This window comes from Lupinus angustifolius, chromosome LG16 (genome assembly GCF_001865875.1).
Source record: "Lupinus angustifolius cultivar Tanjil chromosome LG16, LupAngTanjil_v1.0, whole genome shotgun sequence".
Lineage (NCBI taxonomy): Eukaryota > Viridiplantae > Streptophyta > Magnoliopsida > Fabales > Fabaceae > Lupinus > Lupinus angustifolius.
Window position 1 is genome coordinate 6,428,849 of NC_032024.1, and position 22,044 is coordinate 6,450,892.

At 35.7% G+C, this 22,044-nt stretch overlaps 1 pseudogene; it reads right to left on the bottom strand.

Annotated features, from left to right (window-relative positions):
* LOC109329264 lies at positions 474 to 14,263 on the bottom strand (annotated as a pseudogene).

Sequence of the window (22,044 nt, forward strand, 5' to 3'; positions counted from 1 at the left end):
GATGTGTATATCTTGAATAGATCAACCTTCCATGAGGTCTTTTGGGCTTATATCTGGGCCTGGCTATGGTTATCAAAGAAAGTTTGAAGCTCAAAACATGTGTTTCCCATCCCCATCTTTTTCCTGTCTCCTTGACCTATTCTCAACTACTTCAGAATTTTAATGGACATAGCTGAACAACTACCCTCCCCGGGTTATAAATACTCATGGGTTTTGTTTTTTTTAGACAAAGATCTCCTTTCACAAAATCTGGGCTAAAAGGGGGTAACTTCTGGCATCTGCGTAGTGTTTGGGAAGTTTCAAAGAAGCCTCGTATCATCAGGTTGATCTATATAGGTTCACATCGGTTGGGTTTTATTTACATCATTCTCCATGCAAGACAACAAATAAAAGTGACGGTATATAATGCATCAATAAAACCTTGATTGATAAATATGTTATGTTTCTTCATTACATTTCCAAGGGAAAACTCTCTAGGCATAATACGTTCTCACAGCATCTGAGTTAACTGACAGGTGTAGGTCATTTCCATCCATGTTAGTCAGTATTAAGGCTCCACCAGAGAAAATTTTCTTCACTACATAAGGCCCCTCATAGTTCGGAGTCCATTTTCCCCTGTGGTCCTTTTGAATTGGTAAGATCTTCTTCAACATCATGTCTCCTACTTGGAATTGACGTAGGCGAACTTTCTTCGCACATGCTTTCATTATTCTCCTCTGATAAAGTTGCCCATGACACACAACAGCTAACCTTTTTCCTTCAATTAAGTTCAGTTGATCATATCGGGTTTGGACTCATTCTGCTTCTTCTAATTCCGACTCTGCAATAATTCTTAATGATGGAATCTCTACCTCGATAGGAATCTCTACCTCTGTGACTTGAAAAAACTCTTTCTAAACCCTCGTGCCTGATGTGCTTAAAAATTCATTCTTTTTAGGTCCTCAAGCCTGATGTGTAAACAAATAATTCTTTCCAGGACCATGGGACGAATTTATTTAAAAAAATATATTCTAGGCCCACAAGTTGTTGAAAGAGTTTTTCAGAGGTCGATGCTATTATTAAGTGATTAGTCAAGTTTCTGATTTTATTTATTTACTTGGTTTATTCTTTGCTCGCCATCTCGGCTTTGTTGGAATAAATTTCAATGCCGGTATAATGGTTTCAAGAATATTCCATTTGATCAAAAACTTAGTCTTATTTAGTTATTAACAACTTCATACCATCTCGGCTTTGTTGAATAAATTCCAATGCCGGTTTAATGGTATGAATTTAACAATTTAAGACAAATGATAATGAGTAATATTTATTTTCATTTTCCTTTATTAACCAAACTACTTCCTTATGGAAGGTTGGTAAAGAACAAATAAATAAAGCAATAAAATTATAATTTAACCGTACCATTTCTTTCAAAGGGTTGGTATAAAGAATAAAACAATAAATAAACGTTAGTTGCGGAAATGTAAATGACAGAAAATAAATCTTAATTGCGAAAAGTAAATGACAGAAAGTAAAAGTCAGTAGTTAGATCACTCATTATAACTAAGTATTTTTTCTTTTCACAAAGATACAATTTATGAATTAAATTGCACTTTGATTCAAGGTTTCTTTCTTTGTGAACAAATAAAATTTATAATTTAACACTTTACTATTTTACATTTGCATTTCTTTCAAGATTCAATTGTAGTATAGTATAGGGTTATGTCGAACCATAAAGAAGTGCCTAATAGAAATGTACTCATACTTTGTATCTTTTATCAAAAGTTACAAAGTAACAATTAAAGTTGTTTTTTGTGATTTTATGAACTAAGAAACATGAAAAAGTAAAGAACTAACTATTTACAAATTCAAGAAGGGAAAATTGATTTGAAAGATGGAATTATTTCTTGACTCAAATGATTTTGAAAACATTACAAGTTATGTATTATACTTTTGGTTAATTCCACACACTATTTCTAAATCCTTCATCTAGTGTCCTAGAATGATAAGATGATTTTCAAACCTTATGAAATACACTAAATGATAGTTAAGTGCCACTCATCGGACTGGATTGTCACACCATACTTAACGCTACATTAACATCATTTAGCCTTGAACATAAGTTGATTAAAATAGATGCTTAGTGTGGCAAGTGAACTAAGGTGTAGGTTATACTTTTTAGTTCACTTGTCAACACTTTAAGAAGAAGTATTTTTGGATCTTTAAATCAAGTTTTAGGTGATCAAGCTAAAACCGCATTAAGAATTTCTTAAAGAATAAAAAATTAACCAAAAAGTAATAACTTGAATGTATTGAAATCAAAATATGATACAAATGAAGAGAAGAAATAACCTTACACCATAATCCAAATTAATATGTAGGAGCATGAGCCATCTATCCAAGGATGAGATGCTTTTGATTTCAAAAGAGGTTACAAAATATGATTTTGCACCTCATTTGCCAACTCCATTCCCTTTGAATTTCTATAAACAAAAAGCCTAAAAACAGCCTAAGAACACTATAAAAGAAGAGAGAACTGAAAATGGAAAGAAAATGGGATGTACAATGAATTTATAATGATTTTTAAGTGAAGAAATGGTGATGCCTTTTATAAGCAAGCTGGGGCGCCTGGCCCCCCTTCCTAGCCACCTGGCTCTCTGGTCCAAGCTGGTGGGTCAGAAGCGTGTCCCATCTTGGCCAGCTAGCTTGGACATCCTATATTTACATGCATGTTGACACCTCATATTTGGTGGTCAGAACATATGTTATACATGAGGTCATATGCTTGACCTTCAAGTAATGAATAGGCAAGTTGCTTGATGAGTTAGCCAAGCTTTCTTCATGGTTAAGTTTTTGACCTGTCTTGGCCGCCTGGCCCATGCCCAGCTGCTTGGTTTCTTCATGGCTGGGTTTTGTGTTGGCCTGGCCGCCTGGCTCACACTAAGCCCACGCCTGGCTGGTTGGTTTCTTCGTGGTGAAGAAACCAACCTTTCTTCATGCCAAAGCAACCTTTCTTCCATGATTTCTTGAGTTGATTTTAGTTGGTTTCTTGACACTTTTGGCATGATTTCTTCAAGTCTAAGTAGGATTTTGAGTTTATGCTTTGTTTTGTATACCTAGCTTGGGTTTCTTCATGGTGAAGAAATGTATATTTCTTCAAGCCTAAGTCATCTTTTTTGTGACAAGATTTTTCGCGCCCGATTTTCAACCGAACACCGGTCACACGACTGATTTGGAGTCGCCACCACGTTTTTGCGGTCAAAACGTAGAAAACCCTTTCGAGGCCCAAATATTGGAAAGACTTGTCCTTTGAACTAGATCTCTGGACTCGAGTCGGTTACGGATCGGGGAAGGTATTAGCACCCCGTTCGTCCGTTATCAAACGGTACCCGGAATAACCACATGGAACTATATATACCATAAAGCTTGTTAAATAAATTAATTATTTACAAAAAAGTTTTTGTTTTTTATTTTTGTGTTTGACAAGAGTTCGTCTTGCTCCTACTATCCTTGAGTGTAATAGGGAAATCAAGATTACGTAGTTCTTGGGTAGAAAATATTTGTGTGTTGATTGATTTTAGTTAATGAAAAGTGGTTTGAAAATTTGTGAGACGGTTGTAAGTAGATATGGTTAAAATAAAAGAAGAGGTAGTACGGCAACCACTCACCGCTTTGAACTAAATAGGGTAATGAGATAAGGCTTGGTATATATTGTCTTATCCATATTAGAGAGAAAGAAGAGACAGTACGACAACCGCTCACCACTTTCCTATTAATAGGATAATAAAATAATGTTCAAGTTGCTACTCCTTCTCTAACTTTAGCACTTGAAAAATGATTTTTTCTCTCTTATTTAATTAATTTTATAAAAAATTATTATTTCAAAATGCTTACATCATAAAACACTAATGATTGTGACTCTCGATTATTTCAAAAACTCATATCATACCATATTAATGATTGCGACTATTAATTCAAATATTAAATATATTTTCAAAAAGAGAGTATATTATTTATTGATGGTTCAAATAAATATGACATATTAATTATTGACGACTTTTTTATATTTACAAGAAACGACATTAATGAATAATTGATTACTTTATTTTGAAATTTGTCAAAAATGAATATTTTATTAAAAGTTAGGGTAAGACTTTAGAAGATAAGGACGACACTAACCATCTACCGCCAATCTCATTACCCTAGAAAGAAGAGGTAGTACGACAACCACTCACCGTTTTTTATTCGAAGGGAAAAGAAGATATGGTTTGGTTCGTTCACCAATCTCCCAAATTCTTACTCAAACTCTAGAAAATTTTAAGAGTTTTAATTTATTTAATAAAATTTATCCTAAAACTCTTAAGTATATAACACAAGTTTGTGAACACTTTTTTTATGACATAATACTCATAAAAACCTATATACAATACAAATAACAAACCATAAGACATAAAATAATAATAATAAAATAACTTGAAACATAAAAAGTAACTAGACACAAATTTAACCAATATATACATTGTGTAAGTGAAGGTCCAACAACCTAAATAATAAATTAATACATAGACAATTTAATTAAGTACAAATAAAGTAAATAATAATAATAAATATACAACAAAGAAAAAAATAAGAGTAATGGAAAGGAAAATGTGTGAATGGCAGTGAGACAGAAGGGATGAAGACCCCTAGCCATTGCCGTTCACGACCAGGGGGTTTGCCAGACCCCGCGGTGGTTCGCGTGAGTGCCACAGTGGCGCTCCGCTGAGCAATGGTGCTCTTCGCCAACTCCTCTGCCTCTCTCAAATAAAATAAGCACATAGAAACTATCCCTGAATGTAGAAACTATCCATAGAATGTCGAGGTATTATTAGGTTGGGTTTAAAATTCCTTTCCATTTAGCCTATTGTTCATAACATATGTAATGAATGTGAGATGAGAAAGTAATGCAATAGCATATGTATTTAAATGTATATGAACATAGTAGTGTTAGTTAAAGATATAGGCATACGACAATAAACTCTAACAAATAAAGAGAAGAAGATAGAGAATTAGAGTAAGCATAAAACCTAATGGTATTGCTTTGCTTAATGAAAGCTGGTTCCAAGAGAAAAGATGCTCATGTCTATTCCTTACTCTTCAACTCCTTTTATTTTTCTTTTCTCTCTCACTATCTCTTACCTTATCTTTGTCTTTCACGCAAAAAAAAAAAAGTCTGCTGAGTATTTTTTTGTTGTTAGTAAAGTTGCCCTGTGGGTTAGTGCTAAGTGGGGCTATTTATAGCCTCACTTAGGTTTAGGGTTAAGTTTAATGAAGAGTCTTAAGGTAATTTTTACTTAGTCCTGTGAGTGTTTTTAATTGTGACTCAATCCCTGAATTTCTTTAAAAATTTTGAAATAGACCCCAGATGAAATTGGGTATTCACAACTGCCCCTCTTTACTTGTTACTTATAGGTTAACATTCAAAATGTAGTCTGAGTGTTATCGGGATAAGTAACTAGTAAAGAAATGGAATACTAATTTCGTTTGGGGAAGCCGCGAAAGAGAGAAAGGTTTGTGTCGTGGTTTATAGACACAAATAGAACTATCTAATCTGGAAAGATCAACTCGACTTGGGTATACGTTGAAGCTTGACCTCGATCACGCTCTCATATGATGATGATGTAATAATCATTTAGATGTCTATGTCAGACAATGATTTAAAACATTCTTTGTAATTGAATCAAATGACCCTCTAAGGATAGAGGTTTTAGAGAATGGCCAAGAACGTAGGTCGGGATACTGCTAGAACTTGGTACATCAAAGCACCAGGAACACAGGTCGGGGTACTTCTGGAACCTAGGTTGACAAGAGAACACCCAAGACGCAGGTCGAGGTACTGCTAGAACTTGGTACATCAAAGCACCAGGAACACAGGTCGGGGTACTGCCAGAACCTAGGCTGACAAGAGAACACCGAAGATGCAGGTCGGGGTACTGCCGAAATTCGGGAAGGTAAAGCCAAGAACATAGGTCAGGATACTGCCGGAACTTGGGACGTCAACGGACTAGGAACGCAGGCCAGGGTACTACCAGAACCTAGGTTGACAAGAGAATACCGAAGACGCAGGTTGGGGTACTGCCAGAATTCGGGAAGGTGAGGCTAAAAACACAGGTCGGGATACTGCCGGAACTTGGGACATCAATGGACTAGGAACGCAGGTCGGGGTACTGCCGGAACCTAGGTTGACAAGAGAACGCCGAAGAAGCAGGTCGGGGTACTGCCGGAATTTGGGGAGGTAAAGCCAAGAACGCAGGTCGGGATACTGCTGGAACTTGGGAGTGTGATTGCTTGGGAGTATGTTGTGCAATGCATGAAATTATTATTGATGCAAGAGATATATGTTAAGTGATGTATGTGTGAATGATAGCACTTATGACATGAGCTATGTGTATGTAAAGCTAATGTATGTTAATTTAATGTTTGAGTCATCATCTGATATGGAAATGTCCTCAGGGGTATTCTTGTCTTTGTAGTAAATATCGCCTTATTGCTTTCTCGGCACCATAATACTCGGTCTTTAGATGACATCTAGATCGGCTTGGGATCGACCCATGAAGTTGCTCATGATTGCAGTGGAGGAGAGAATTTCTTTCTAGTTGTTGACACCATATTATCATTTGGATAGAAAACAGATGTCATCAAATGTTGTAAGGGTTAGAGTTTTCACTTTCATACTATGGTACAAATTCAATAAAGCAATTTTAATGCAAAATATTTGGAAAGGTGGAATATGCTATGCATGTAATAATAAAAATGCATGATCTTATGGTCGGCTGAAGTGGGGCCTATGGGCTTGAGGTGTTCTACATATCCTTTTGTTGCCCTATATAATGAGTCATGTTAACTTTCACTATACGATTTGACCATTGAGCTTGGAATGAGTCTTTAAAAAATTGCTCCAATATTTGATTGCTTGATATTTTTCTCTGACCGTACATGATTACTTTCGCGTGCATAAAATTATCCAAAAAAAATCTGCCCTAGCGTCGTTCATCACTGTCTACCAAAAATTGCCCCAGTGTCATGTATGACTTTGGCTTGAGAGGTTCCTGTTTTGTTGAGTCCAAATTTTTGAAAGGAATATTAATGCATTGTGCGAGTGATTTGTGTCTTGAAAACTATTGTCTTTTTTATTTGTTTACTCGGAGTCAGTTTGTTCTTTTACCCTGATGTGTATATCTTGAATAGATCAACCTTCCATGAGGTCTTTTGGGCTTATATCTAGGCCTGGCTATGGTTATCAAAGAAAGTTTGAAGCTCAAAACATGTGTTTCCCATCCTCATCTTTCTCTTGTCTCCTTGACCTATTCTCAACTACTTCAGAATTCTAATGGACATAGTTGAACAACTACCCTCCCCGAGTTATAAATACTGATGGGTTTTGTTTCTTTTTTTTAGACAAAGATCTCCTTTCACAATATTTGTGCTCAAAGGGGGTAACTTGTGGCATTTGCATAGTGTTTAGGAGGTTTCAAAGAAGCCTCGTATTATCAGGTTGATCTATACAGGTTCACATCTGTTGGGTTTTATTTGCATCATTCTCCATGCAAGACAACAAATAAAAGTGATAGTATATAATGCATCAATAAAACCTTGATTGATAAATATGTTATGTTTCTTCATTACATTTGCAAGGGAATACTCTCTAGGCATAATACGTTTTCACAGCATCTGAGTTTACTGACAGGTATAGGTCATTTCCATCCATGTTAGTCAGTATTAAGGCTCCACCAGAGAAATCTTTCTTTACTACATAAGGCTCCTCATAATTCGGAGTCCATTTTCCCCTGTGGTCCTTTTGAATTGGTAAGATCTTCTTCAACATCATGTCTCTTACTTGGAATTGACGTAGGGAACTTTCTTCGCACATGCTTTCATTATTCTCCTCTGATAAAGTTGCCCATGGCACACAACGGCTAACCTTTTTCCTTCAATTAAGTTCAGTTGATCATATCGGGCTTGGACCCATTCTGCTTCTTCTAATTCCTACTCTACAATATTCTTAATGATAGAATCTCTACCTCGATAGGAAGGACTGCTTCCATTCCGTATACTAGGGAGTAAGGGGTGGCCCCTGCGGAAGTACTAATAGAAGTACGATATCCATGCAAGGCGAAAGGCAACATTTCATGCCAATCCTTATAAGTAATTACCATCTTTTGGACAATCTTCTTTATATTTTTGTTAGCGGCCTCAGCTGTGCCATTCATCTTAGGACGGTAGGGCGAAGATGTATGATGCTTGATCTTGAAATTTTCACATGTCTCACTCATCAGCTTGTTATTCAGGTTGGTGGCATTATTCGTGATGATTTTACTTGGTAGACCATAGCGGCATACCAACTCCTTCTTAATGAACCTCACCACTACCTTTCAAGTAATACTGGCATATGAAGCTGCTTCGACCCATTTAGTAAAATAATCGAGGACCACTAGGATGAAACAATGTCCGTTTGAGGCTTTAGGCTCGATGGGTCCTATGACATCCATTCCCCACATAGAGAAAGGCCATGGTGCTGATAGAACATTCAATAGATTTGGGGGTGAATTGATATTGTCAGCATAAATCTGACATTTGTGGCATTTCCTTACATGGTTATAGCAATCAGTCTCCATCGTTAACCAGTAATATCCTGCCCTTAATATCTTCCTAGCCATGGCATGTCCATTTGCATAGGTCCCAAACGAACCCTCGTGTACATTGGTAAGGATTGCTTCCGCCTCTTTCGCTTCGACACACCTAAGGAGTACCATGTCATGATTTCTTTTGTAAAGCATTTCTTCGTTTAGGAAGAAACTCATGACTAATCTTCTTAAGGTCCTTTTATCATTCTCCGAGGAACCTGGAGGGTATTCTTTTTTCTTGATGTATTCTTTTATATCGTGGTACCAAGGTTTGCCATCTTCTTCTACTTGTATCACATTGCAATAAGCTGGTTGACTTCTGCTTCCTATACTGATGAGTGGTTGGTCATTTCCGCTGATTTGGAACATGGAGGATAATGTGGAGAGCGCATCGGCTAATCGATTATCTTCTCTAGGGATGAGGTAGAAATCAACCTGCTCGAATTGCTCAACTAACCTCCGTATGCGATCTTTATAAGGTATCAGCTTGCTATCACGAGTTTCCCATTCTCCCTTTACCTGGTGGATTACTAGAGCGGAGTCTCCGAAAATTTCAAGGATTTTTGCTTTTGATTCTATAGCCGCTTGTAAGCCTAAGGCGCATGCCTCATACTCAACTATATTGTTGGTGCAGTCGAAACATAGCCTAGTAGTGATAGGAATGAAATTGCCATGGGGAGATACCAATACTGCTCCTACCCCATGTCCAAACGCATTGGAGGCTCCATCAAATACGAGTGTCCATTTTTTGTCTTCTTCTTGATCTTCTGAGGACAATGTCATGATACCTTCATCAGGAAACTCTTGATGCATTGACCCATGTCCTTCTATCGGTTGATGGGCTAAGTAGTCAGCAAGTGCACTTCCTTTGATCGCCTTTTGCGTGACATATTCTGCCCGTCAACATTGGTTTCTCAAAAATATGTTTCATCGGGTCCATTTTGGACACAAGCCATGTAGTGTGACTCAACATATAGTGCCTTAGTCGGTGTGATGCCCAAGCTAATGCACAACATGTGCATTCTAGTAAGGAATATCTTGTCTCACAGTCCGTGAACTTCTTACTCAAGTAGTAAATAGCCCGCTCTTTCTTGCTAGATTCGTCATGTTGAGCCAAGACACACCCCATAGAGTCTTCCAATACTGTTAGGTACATTATCAATGGTTGTCCATGTACAAGAGGCATTAATATAGGTGGGTTTAAACGGTACAACTTAATTTTTTCAAAAGTCTTTTGACATTCTTCATTCCACTTGACGGGCTGGTTCTTCCTCAGGAGCTTGAAGATGGGCTCACATGTAGCTGTCAATTGTGATATGAATCTGGAGATGTAGTTCAGCCTACCCAGGAAATCTCTGACTTCTTTCTATGTTCTCGGAGGAGGCATCTTTGTGATAACTTTCACCTTTTCAGGATCGACCTCAATGCCCCTCTAACTGACTATAAAGCCGAGAACTCGACCTGACTTGACCCCGAAACTACACTTGGCGGGGTTCAGCTTGAGGTTATAATCTCGTAATCTTTTGAACAGCTTCTGTAGGTTTTCCACATGCTCCCCTTCAGTCTTTGATTTGCATATTATGTCATCGACATAGACTTCAACTTCTTTATGCATCATGTCATGGAAAAGAGCGACCATGACACGCTAGTATGTGGCCATGGCATTTCTTAGACCAAATGGCATAACCTGATAGCAGTAGGTCCCCCACATTGTGATGAAAGTGGTCTTCTCTACATCATCTTCTGACATTTTGATTTGGTGGTAACCAGAATATCCGTCCATGAACGAGAATAGTGCATGGTCTGTCGTGCCGTCCACCAGTACATCTATATGGGGTACTGGAAAATCATCCTTTGGGCTTGCCATGTTGAGATCCCGGTAGTCAACACATATTCGAAGTTTTCCCCATTTCTTTGGTACAACGACCACATTTACTATCCATTCGGGGTACTCCGCAACTTTTATGAATCCAGATGTTAACCATTTTTGGATTTCATCTTTCACCCTCAGAGAGAGGCTTGGCTTCATTCTTCTTAGTTTCTGCTTAACTGGTAAAGACTCGGGTTTCAGAGGTAATTTGTGTTCCACTATACTGTGATGCAGACCTGACATATCACTATAGGACCAAGTGAAGACATCCTTGTATTCATGTAGTAAATTGGTTAGCTTGTTCCTTTCACTCGGGTCCATCAAAGATCCTACTTTGATCTCTTTCTTGTCATCCTCTGTCCCTAGATTCATTAGCTCGATAGGCTCATCATGGGGTTCAATCTCTCTACTCTCATGTTCAACCAATCTTAATAACTCAGAAGATGCTTCCCAATCATCTTCACTATCTCCTCTCCTACCAAGTTTATAGGATGATCAAAGTTGTATGAATGATTATTAACATGGTCATTATTTTCGGACTCATTTTCAGATCTGCATTATAGTAGGTCAATGTCAGTTTTTATGTTGATTTTTTTTGGTATTTTTTTTTTGTTTTTTTGGAAAGGAAATAAAGAGTGAAAACAAAAATATGAGCGGAAAGACTAATGTTTGTATGGTATGATGTTATATGATGCAAAAATTGCAAATGCACGAATTAATTCATTGAAATTGTACCAATACATAATGAAAAATGAAAATTCAATCTTAAACAAAGAAAAAACAACATCCAAGAGTTCTATGAATGGCTAATGGAGTACAACACTAGATTACTTGTCTTCCCAGAAGATCGATGATGGTGCCTCGACTTCAACCCAGTTAGCGAGAGCGGTTCTTATGGTGCACTAGAAAACATAACAATCTGACTTATTTGAGAATTCCCCTTCAAGCATGGACATTGATCCCTGAGACTCGAACCCTGCACTGACGAAATATAGCTTGGTGTATGGAATAGGGAAATCTGCCTTCTTATACTCAAACTGTCCCATGCGAGCCTACCTTTTCATTTTTGCATCTTCCTTTATCCTTGTCTTGTCGGCTTTGGTTGGATTATAGCCCAAACCGAAGCGACTCTTATTTCCCAGGGGCATCATTATGTCCTCTACTCCCTGCCCATATTTGCCTAGGCCTTTCCCTGGCTAGTATCCTTCCTTAATCATCATTAAGGCTGCTTTAGATGGATTTGGCCCTATCATCGATGCTCCTTCTACAAAGGTGGTGTTAGCAATTTCCAAAGCCTGGAATGAGGTTTCGAATGATTCCTCGGTTGCTTCAATATATGGGGTATCAAAGGGCCTAGATACCAGCATATCCTCTTTACCCATTATTATCAACAACTTGCCATTAATGATGAATTTGATCCGTTGGTGCAAGGTTGAGGGAACTGCTCCTGCGGCATGGATCCATGGCCTACCTAACAAAAAACTGTATGTTGGGTTTATGTCCATCACCTGGAACAAAATCTGGAAAGTACAAGGCCCAATTTTTATGGGCAATTCAATTTCTCCCATGGCTACTCTCTTGGACCCATCAAATGCCTTAATAATCATAACACTTAGCCTCATATGCGAGTAGTTGACAGTGAGCCTAGACAACGTTCTCTTAGTCATTACATGCAAAGATGAACCATTATCTATGAGGACTTTTCCAATCACACAGTCTTGGAACATAATAGAGATGTGGAGAAGGTTGATGTGGCTATTCCCTTCGTGAGGTATTTCCTTATCGCTAAAGGATATAAAATTGTCAGCAACAATGTTATTCACGATACCCTAGCTTATCTGTAGTTATGTCTTGACTTACTTGGGCCTGATTTAAAATTTTAAGTAGCAAATTCCTGTGAGGCTCTGAATCCATTAGCAATGAAAGTATGGATATTCTAGCAGGTGTGCGCCTTAATTGATTGACCACCTTATATTCGCTTTGCTTTATAAACTTCAGGAATTCATTGGCTTGCTCATTAGAAATCTCTTGACCCTCTTTTAACTCATCCATGGGCAATCCTTCCTGGCCAATTTCAGGGATTGCTGGAGCATCAACCTTCTCTTTCCCCTTATAGATGGTGACTGTGTTTTTCCCCGTCCCTGGAGGTCCATAGACTCTGCCGCTTTGGGTAATTCTGCTAACTCCAGTGACATTGGTTACCTCTAATGCACGTTCTGGTAGTGTGATGACCTCCCCGCCATACCTCCAAGGTACTGCTTTCTCGGATTCATTGGGAAATGGGTGAGGTATGTCTGCTACCATGGGCTCCAATTTCGTGTGGTATGGGAACCATTATGGTTGAGCCAGATCTAGTGATATACCCCTTGGAATACTCAATACTGGTTCGAATTGAACCAATGTTGGAAAGAATGTTGTTATATCTTCCTTGTTTTCTACTACATTGACTTCTGGGTATGTCGACCTTTTCCCCATAACCACCAATTTGGTATCCATCATTTTTTGTAATAGCATTTTAAATTCCGCACAATTCTCAATTACATGGGCCGCTGAACCATGCATCTCACAACATCCTTCACCCTCTTCAGTTTCTTTTAACACTTCAATCATACCCTGGTTGCACATTTCCTTGAAGATATCTTTCATCGGGGTGCGTATTTTGGACACATCCTTCAGGAAAGATTCCTATTGGACCTCTTTAACAGCATTCACCCTATGGTTCCCGTGATTCGGCAGAGGATTGTTACTGACATTTGGCATTGATTGTCTAAAGTTGAGCCATTTCGAGTCGATGAGGTGTTGTAACTGGAATTTCAAGGCTCTGCAATTCTCTATGGAATGCCCTATAGTTCTAGAGTGGTATGCGCATGAGACATTAGAGTCGAACCATGGCCGTAGATTTTCAAGTATTCTTCCCGGAATTGGAGCTATAATCGTTCCTCCCATCAAGTATGTGAATATGTCTGCGTATGACATGGGGATAGGGTCAAACACCGTTATCTTATCTTGAGGTGTATATCCCCAATTTTGGGTGGTAGTAGTGTATGTGTTATTTGGGGGTTCTTGATTGATGGTGTTGATAGTTTTTTGTGCGTGACTGATACTGATAATTGTTGGTTGATTGCTTCTTGGAGTCGTTGGATACAAAATGTGTCTCACCCTCTTTCTTCTTCATGAACCCTGGTTTTTTGGTATTTGATTGGTCATCTATGATCTTCCCACTCTTGATCTCGATTCCGATCTTCTCCCCCACTCTTATTAGAGCGTTGAAGCCAAGCAGCTATTAGGCGATCATAGTAGGGATTTTGCAAAGTGTCAACAAAGATAGAGAGTTGTTCCTCTTCTTCTACCCTTGGAAGCACCTGAGAGGCCAACCCCCTCCAACGTTGTGTGTACTCTTTGAAGCTTTCTTGGGGCTTCTTGGACATGTTCTGTAACTGTGTCCTGTCAGGTGCAGCATCTTCATTGTATTTGTATTGTCAAACAAATGCATTAGACAAGTCCAGAAATGTTTGAATGTTGGCCTTCTCAAGCCGAATATACTAGTTCATTGCTGCCCCAGCCAGACTATCTTGAAAGCAGTGGATTAGCAGCTTGTCATCTCCATGGTATGTTGACATTTTCCGAGCATACATGTGTAGGTGGCTCTTTGGGCAGGTCGTCCCATTGTACTTTTCGAATTCCGACACCTTGAACTTTGGAGGCAGTACCACATCCGGTACGAGACACATCTCAAATGCATTCTTAAGGTCCGGAAAACTTGCTCCCTCTATTGCTCCGAGCCTCTCGTCAATTTGGTTTAACTTTTCTGCTCCAGCATTGTCACCAAATTGGGCCCCTCGGGTTGTTTACTTATGGTATGTTCCAGAATTGTGTGGTGCAGGCTTATTAAATGCAGCCCTTGGAGGGGGTTCATAAGTGGGGTCTTCATCATGCCTGTTGATGCCCGCCTCAGGTGTTGGTTGCTCCAGATGAGCATTAGATTGTCTGTGTGGTTCATTCAGCTCATCCTCATAAAGTGGGACATAATCAAGGGGCATACCATAAAATGGCCACTTCGATGCCTATTCCTTTTGTTGGCTCGTACCAGCTCCTTGACCAGAGTTGCCCTTATGGTAATTTTTGAAATTTTATAAAGCCACAAATAATTTTTTATCCAAAAATAGTACTCGGATAATTTTAAATAACATTATTTACCCTTTTGATTATTTCGTTCTTAATCATCACTTATAAAACCTTTGATTAATGACAGTTTTGTTTTAAATAACTGATTAGTTTCAAAATTAATTAATAAAACATTTGGTTTTTAGTGATTATGTTTTAAATTAAAAAAAATATTTACTATGATGGTTACATATCACAACTATAAATAGTAGGAGGAAAAAGAAAAAAAAATGTGAGAAAGAGTGAGTGAAATAGGAAATTGTAGGAATAGGAAATTAGTCTTTAAGTGTGATTGCATTTAGACTTCTGTAGTCTACACAAAAGCGTAAAACGTTGTCCTTCTTACAAACTAGTAACACTTGCGAAGAAAAAGAAATGGTGCTTGGGACTACAATCCCTTCCTCGAACATCTCTATCAATATTTTGGTCATTGCATCTTTTTGGGAATGAGAGTAGCAGTAGGGTTTGACTTTAACTGGTAGGGAGTTAGGCAGAAGTTTAATATAGTGATCGTGGGGTTGAATGTGTGGAAGGCCTTGAGGTTGAGAGAACACTTGGAAAAATGTGTCTAATAGTTATTGTAGTTTAGGGGAAAATGTTTAGGATGTGTCTAGAGAATGTAATAGGAGGGAATTATGTGGGTTTATGAGGCTGGATATAGATGTTATGGATTATGTATCACTCGTGCAGCAAAATTGGGAGTAGGATGTTGGTTGGGGGGGGGGGATTACGACCAATGAAAATTATTGTGGTACCTTCAAGTTTGAAAGTCATTGAAGGAATGAAAAAACCTTAGTTAATTGGTCCTAGTGTTTGAAGCCATTCAATGCCCAATACCAAATTTGCACCTTTTATTGGCAACAAGTGCAAGGGAATGGTAAATAGATGTTGTTGCACCATCAGCGGAATGTCTATTTCCCACCATCACCGGAAATTGAGGAGTGGGACATACTTCTAGCTTTAATAATTGTGCAATCCTAGGTTGCATCACATTGTAAGAACTACATGTGTCAACCAAGACATTCACGGGTGGCAAAAAATGAGCCCTTGAAATTTTAGAGTTTGAGGAGATGGATTTCCCTACAATGCCTAAGCAGACAATTGAAAATGAACAAATTCAGGGTAATCATCCGAGGATGTGTTGCTCTCCAGGGAACATCCTGATTGTCATGTGCATTTTCCAAACTACACAGTTATGTTGGTTCGTCGTCAATGAGTAATAATAATAACTATTTAGGTTTATAATGATCACCAAAATCATACTTCACATCAAAGTTATAGCAGAGACCTTAGGCCCAACATTCTTATGTTTGAGATGCACTTAAATGTTTGACAAGAAGGCCATGTGGTCCAAATTTAGGCGTGTCAGACGTCTGACCCACCAGGGACAGCGTCAGTCAGTTAAAACAACTAATGGAACAAATGTCACTCAAATTATGTTCAACCAATTTGGCCAACCCAATGGCGTGGCTAATAGAAGTAAGTTGTAAAATATCTAATTCTCTACTTATTTCAGACTTTAACCCATACACAAATCATTTTAGGTGAAAACCCCACCTTGATATTTAGCAATAGACCTTAATTGTTTATGCTTGAACATTTTAGCCTAGTGGCCAGTATATGACGATGGTCCAGAATAATGTTGGAGGTCCCTAATAAATGCTCCCCGACTTGATAAATGATAATTCTAGAACATTCATTTATACCAGCTGAGTGCATCACTTTACATAGAAAAGGGTATTAGGTCTATCTGTTGTCCAAGAGCAATTTGGTGCAAATGAAAAAACTGTTCTTCCTGAAAAATCCAGTCAAAGGTTCGCATCCATCAAAAGGTTGGAGGTTAAGTTTTGGAGGTTTAATGTTAGGGTAAGGGTTAGTGGTGATATTAGAATGTGTAGAGTAATGGGAATATGGGTCAGGTGTTTGAGAGAACCCGTGTGGGGAATCCATTAAGGTCTTGTTGGGTGGTGGTTTAGGTTGGATATGAGATTTTAAGTGTGAAATCACAAATTGCAATTCCTTATAACTAGAATTCATTATTTGTTGCAGTAAATCCCGTCGAGCATCAAAATGGAGCTCCATGGATGCAAAAAATTTCCAAGATGCTCGGAGGGTCCTTTTTGGGTTGGGGTGTGATTTTGGGAGTGATGATGAGAGAAGATGTAAGTACCAATTTGGTAGGGTGTTAAAGAAAAAAAAATACAAAGGTAAATTTGAGCAATGCTCTAGGTTTTTTATAATTGCTACTAGTAGTATTTCAGTCTTTAAATACAAATTAAAAACCCTAATAATGTTTTTTTTATAAGCGAAAATGTATTAAAGAAGCACAAGGGGTGCTAACCCAATACAAGAGAAAGATCATAAATTGATCTTTTTAGACGAAATAGAAATACAAGCAATTGGGTCATTACACCAATTAGCAAAGAGTAAAGAAGTTGGAGCAACTTTTGATTCAAACCATATCATCCTCCACATCTGAGAGCCACTAGTTCTATGATCAATAGCATCATGCATGTTTAATGATTCAATGATTGTTGTAGGTTTCGGCTCATCAACTTGAAGCCACAAATGAACACCTTTCCAAACAGAAGAAGCAAACTCACAAGATAGAAAAAGATGGTCAATTGACTCGTCATGGTTCTTGCAAAAAATGCACTTCAATTCCTCAGTCCTAAGAATAACTTGCCTTTTGAAAAGCTCAATCTTTGTAGGAATTCTATATCTAAGAAGTTTCCAGACAAAATAACATATTTTTGATGGAACGCAGTTAATCCAAGACTTAAGTAAAATGTTACCTAGAGGCATAATACTTGAATCAACTTGAATGAGATAAGCCGACTTCACCACATAATTCCCGGAAGCATGAAGACCCCATCTTCATTTGTCAGCGATATCCTTCTTGCAAGAGTGATGACGAATCAAATCATACATATTTCTAACCATACTCTCCTCTCTATCAAACACATGACGACGCCATTGAATCTTCCAAGTCCACACATCATCAACCCAACCTCCACAATCCCCCACTGTTGCCCTTTTATTTAAAGTTAAGGCAAATAATCTAGGAAAAAGCTCTTTCAACCTTTGATGACTCACCCAGATATCTGTCCAGAAAAGAGTTTGAGTTCCATCTCCTATTTCCTTCGAAATGTTCTCATCAAACCAACCACCATCGTCTTCCAAATTAGAGCCAATTTTACATAAATCTCTCCACCAAGTAGAATCTGAATTCTTAGCATGTGCAAGGACATCATCCCCATATTTTGAGTTAATCACCTTAACCCAAAAATCCTAGAAATGTTGTTGACCATATACTTGTCAACATCTTAGACTAGAAGTTAATAATATTAAAATAGTGCATAATAATTAATCCATAATAAAATCCTTCATTCAGACTGAAATGTGTTTTTCTCTTTTCTCAGTTTTGGATCAATATTGTTGTTTATTGAAGATAGGCGTATGCTTCTATCACTATCGTTCCCAATATAGTTTTTTTACCTTTGATTTGTTCTTATTCTTGTATATATATAATTTCTGAGAAATATTGTCTATTAGGGCAATGGTTAACGGTTTAAAAGTGTATAATCGACCTTGAAAATATTATATTTAATAGAATAAGATTATTTTTAGTTTTTTTGAATTAATTTAGTATTGTTGGATTAGTTAACCATTAATTACCCTAAGGATAATGTTTAACAAAGTCCATGCACAACTTCCAATATTTGGAGAATATATAGTTTACTCAAGTATCTATTGACTCTGTTACTTAAGCTGATAGCTAATTGTATTTGGGGTTCATTATTATCTTTTCCTTTTCTATTCCTATATAAAACCTCGTAATATATATATATATATATATATATATATATATATATATTACACTAAATACTCTTATAGAATATATAAATGCAATCTTTTAAACAAAAAAAGCGATAAATATAATTAAGTTAAAGAAAATATTGTACAATACGAAGATAAGTCTAAATAGTATAAAAGTTAATACATCTTCGTTATTTTTTGGTTCTTTAAAATACATTATAAGTCATTTAAACAATATATCCTTATAATTATTGATGCATTTTATAGCGAACCAAAAATAATGAAGAGACGTTGAATCTTATACTTTTTTTATTTATCTTCACAATATACCATATTTTGTTTAACTTATTACATTTATCAAATTTTTGTTTAAAAAGATCACACTTATTTCTCATTCAGGGGTAGTTAGTATAGTGTATGAATATACATATGAGTGATTTGTGTAGATACAAAAAGGAGAAGAATAAATTATGTAATTTCACTAAAACTCATAGGTATCAATATAACTTAATCTAATACTTTGATTAAAGTAACAAAGAATTACTAACGTCTGAAAGAGTAACTTTTAAATCACTAATATTAGAATAGAAAATACTATTTATGTAACACTATACTTTTACTTTAACAATATATGAATTTTGTTATTCTCAGCTCGGAAGGTTAAGTTTACCATAAAAGGATATGTTATCTTGAAAAACTAAATACAAAATATTTTACTTATTTAAATTGACCTACTCTTGGCTTATAAATTAACTCCCAATTAATATATAAATTCAAAACTAACTTATAAATTCATAACTGATTTATAAGTTCCTAACTGATTTATAAACTAGCTGTCCAAATATAACAAAGGAGGATTTATTAGGACAGATAATGTAGAAGCACGAAAAATAATTAATTCAAATCTTGAGATAATGTGAAAGCGTGAAAATGCGTAATTCATATCTTGAAACTTCACAAAGGCGTGCATAATATTGTTTTACCACATTCACATTACTTTAATTGAAGATTATAGTATAAAAAACATCACAAATAAAATTAAACGATGTACTGTTTAATTTTTTTAGATTCAACCAAAGAGGATAGATCACGGCCAGCCTTCCAAATTTCAATTCAATGTCATGTAAAATATGGGCGAACATGTGATGTAGATTGTAAGAAAAAACATGTGGTAGATTCACATTGATGTTGCGAATTTCAAACCCAAATTTCTTCTAGTGTGTATTGCAAAATAAGTATTTACCGAAGTGACATGTGAATAAATAAAATAGATAAAAAGTAAAATAAAATACCAAGAATTTTAATGTGTAAAAATCTCGTCAAATTAAGAAGTTAACAACCACTGGACCTAGTTCGGAAATGTTTCCACTATATAAAGTAAGATTACAATATTTGTCACAATCAAAGGATAATACTTATTTTCACCAAAAAAGAATGGAATAGAAACTCTCTAGTCTCTTACTAGGAATACTAGTCTCACGGTATGGTGGATATCAACTCTCACCCTTCCTCTTTGTGTTGCACTTGTCACTTGCTTGCACATTTATTTCTCACAAGTATAATGAATGAGAGGAATGATCAATCATAAAGACATAACGGAGGATTAACTTTTATCAAGTTTTTAAGACACCTTGAAAATGTTACTCAAACTTTCTATGTCAGACAACACAATCTTCAATAGTGAAGAAATAATTCCAAAGATTTGGAAATACCATTATTGATTATTTTCAATGGATCATTTATTAATGTTCATTAATCATGCTCTCACATCAATTAAGAAGGATTTTTAACATATATTACACTTTTTTGGATTCAACAAAAAGAGGATATACATGAACACATTCCAAATTATAATTCAATGTCATGTAAAATATGCAAGAACATGGGGTGTAGATTGTAAGAATAAGCATGTGGTGTAGATTGTAAGAATAAACAACTATAGTGTAAAAAAGGAACCAACAACCTCTGGAAAGAGGGGAATTATTAATTTTATTTAGTTTTAATGGCAAAAATATTATTTCATTATTCTTTAGTACTATTTGCTTCTCCAGTACTACCAGAGAGATAAGTATTAAAAATACAAAAAAACATGGTTTTACACTTTTATCTTTTTATATACAATAAAATAATACTTTTATAAATAAAAAGAAGAAAAACTATCATCTTAGAGAGGATCGCCTTCTAAATTTCAATTCAATGTCATGTAAAATATGCAAGAAAATGTGGTGTGGAGAGATTGAGGGAAGAGAAAAAGACGTATAAATTGATAGTGTATGTATTTTATACACTGTTATTGCATTATTTATTATTAATATTTAATTATTATTGATTTTTTATAAAAGGTAATTCAAATTAATAATAGATAATGAAGTACATGTGTATAAATCTTTACACTGTCAGTGTATGGATTTTACACTCTATAGAGAAGTAGGTTTACAATGTTAGTCAAACATATTATGAAAATAATTGTTTTGTTGAATCAAGAATCTTAAATTCAATAAATAGAATTCTTTTGAATGCAGACCTTTACAATGTTATTCAAATATATCGTGAAAATATTTTTTTATGAAACAAATTATTCAGACAAATTGCACTTTTCATTCATTTTATTTTTTTAGCCTATGCATTAGGTGTATATGTTAAAGGCTAATAAATATCCCCATTATGTTAGAGTGATTCATTTTTTAACCACGATCAATTCGATGGTGAGTATAGTAATTATGATGATTACAGTGGTATCTTTTTTCTCATTGATGAATATATTAGTAATGACTTATTTTCTCAACGATAGTCATTCAATGATTGATTACATTAATGATTTTTCTTCCCACTAATGATCATTCTAGTAATGTCTTTTGTCTAGTAGAAAATTATATTAGTATTTATTTCTTTTCTCATCAATGATAATTCTAGTGGTATTATACCTTCAAAATTTATAGTTTATGACATATTTCCAATGATATTTTTTAGCCAATATAATTATTAGGTTATTTTTAATTTTAATTGAATTATTCTTAACAGCTTCAACCTTACGAAGTTTTAGCTTGGTGGAATATGTTAGAGGATATTTGAAATAATAGAATATTATTTATTTAGGATTTATTTAATTTAATTTATATGAATTTATCTATAATTTTTATTATCTTGTTAGCTATTATTAATGTTGTTATTATTATCTTATTGGATTTTTCCTATATAATAAATTGCTTAAAATAACTTATACTTTATTCAACTATTTGATTCTAAATTACTACAACATATTGAATTTTCTCCTATATCTTCACTTTCAATGCAAGAACAAATTGTAAAGTGATGGACAAATATGTTTGTGTCGTCATTCAATGACGATAAAATAGACCTAATCAACCATAAATATTAATTTAGTTACCTCTCATCATGCGTCTATGACTTTTATTATTTTTTGGTTTTGGTGAAGAATGATGCTAGTATTTACTTTTTTCTTAATCATTCTAATAGTGATTATACATAGAGATTTTAAAGTTTATAATACATTTCCAATCATTATGTTTTAAACTCATACAATTATTTGGT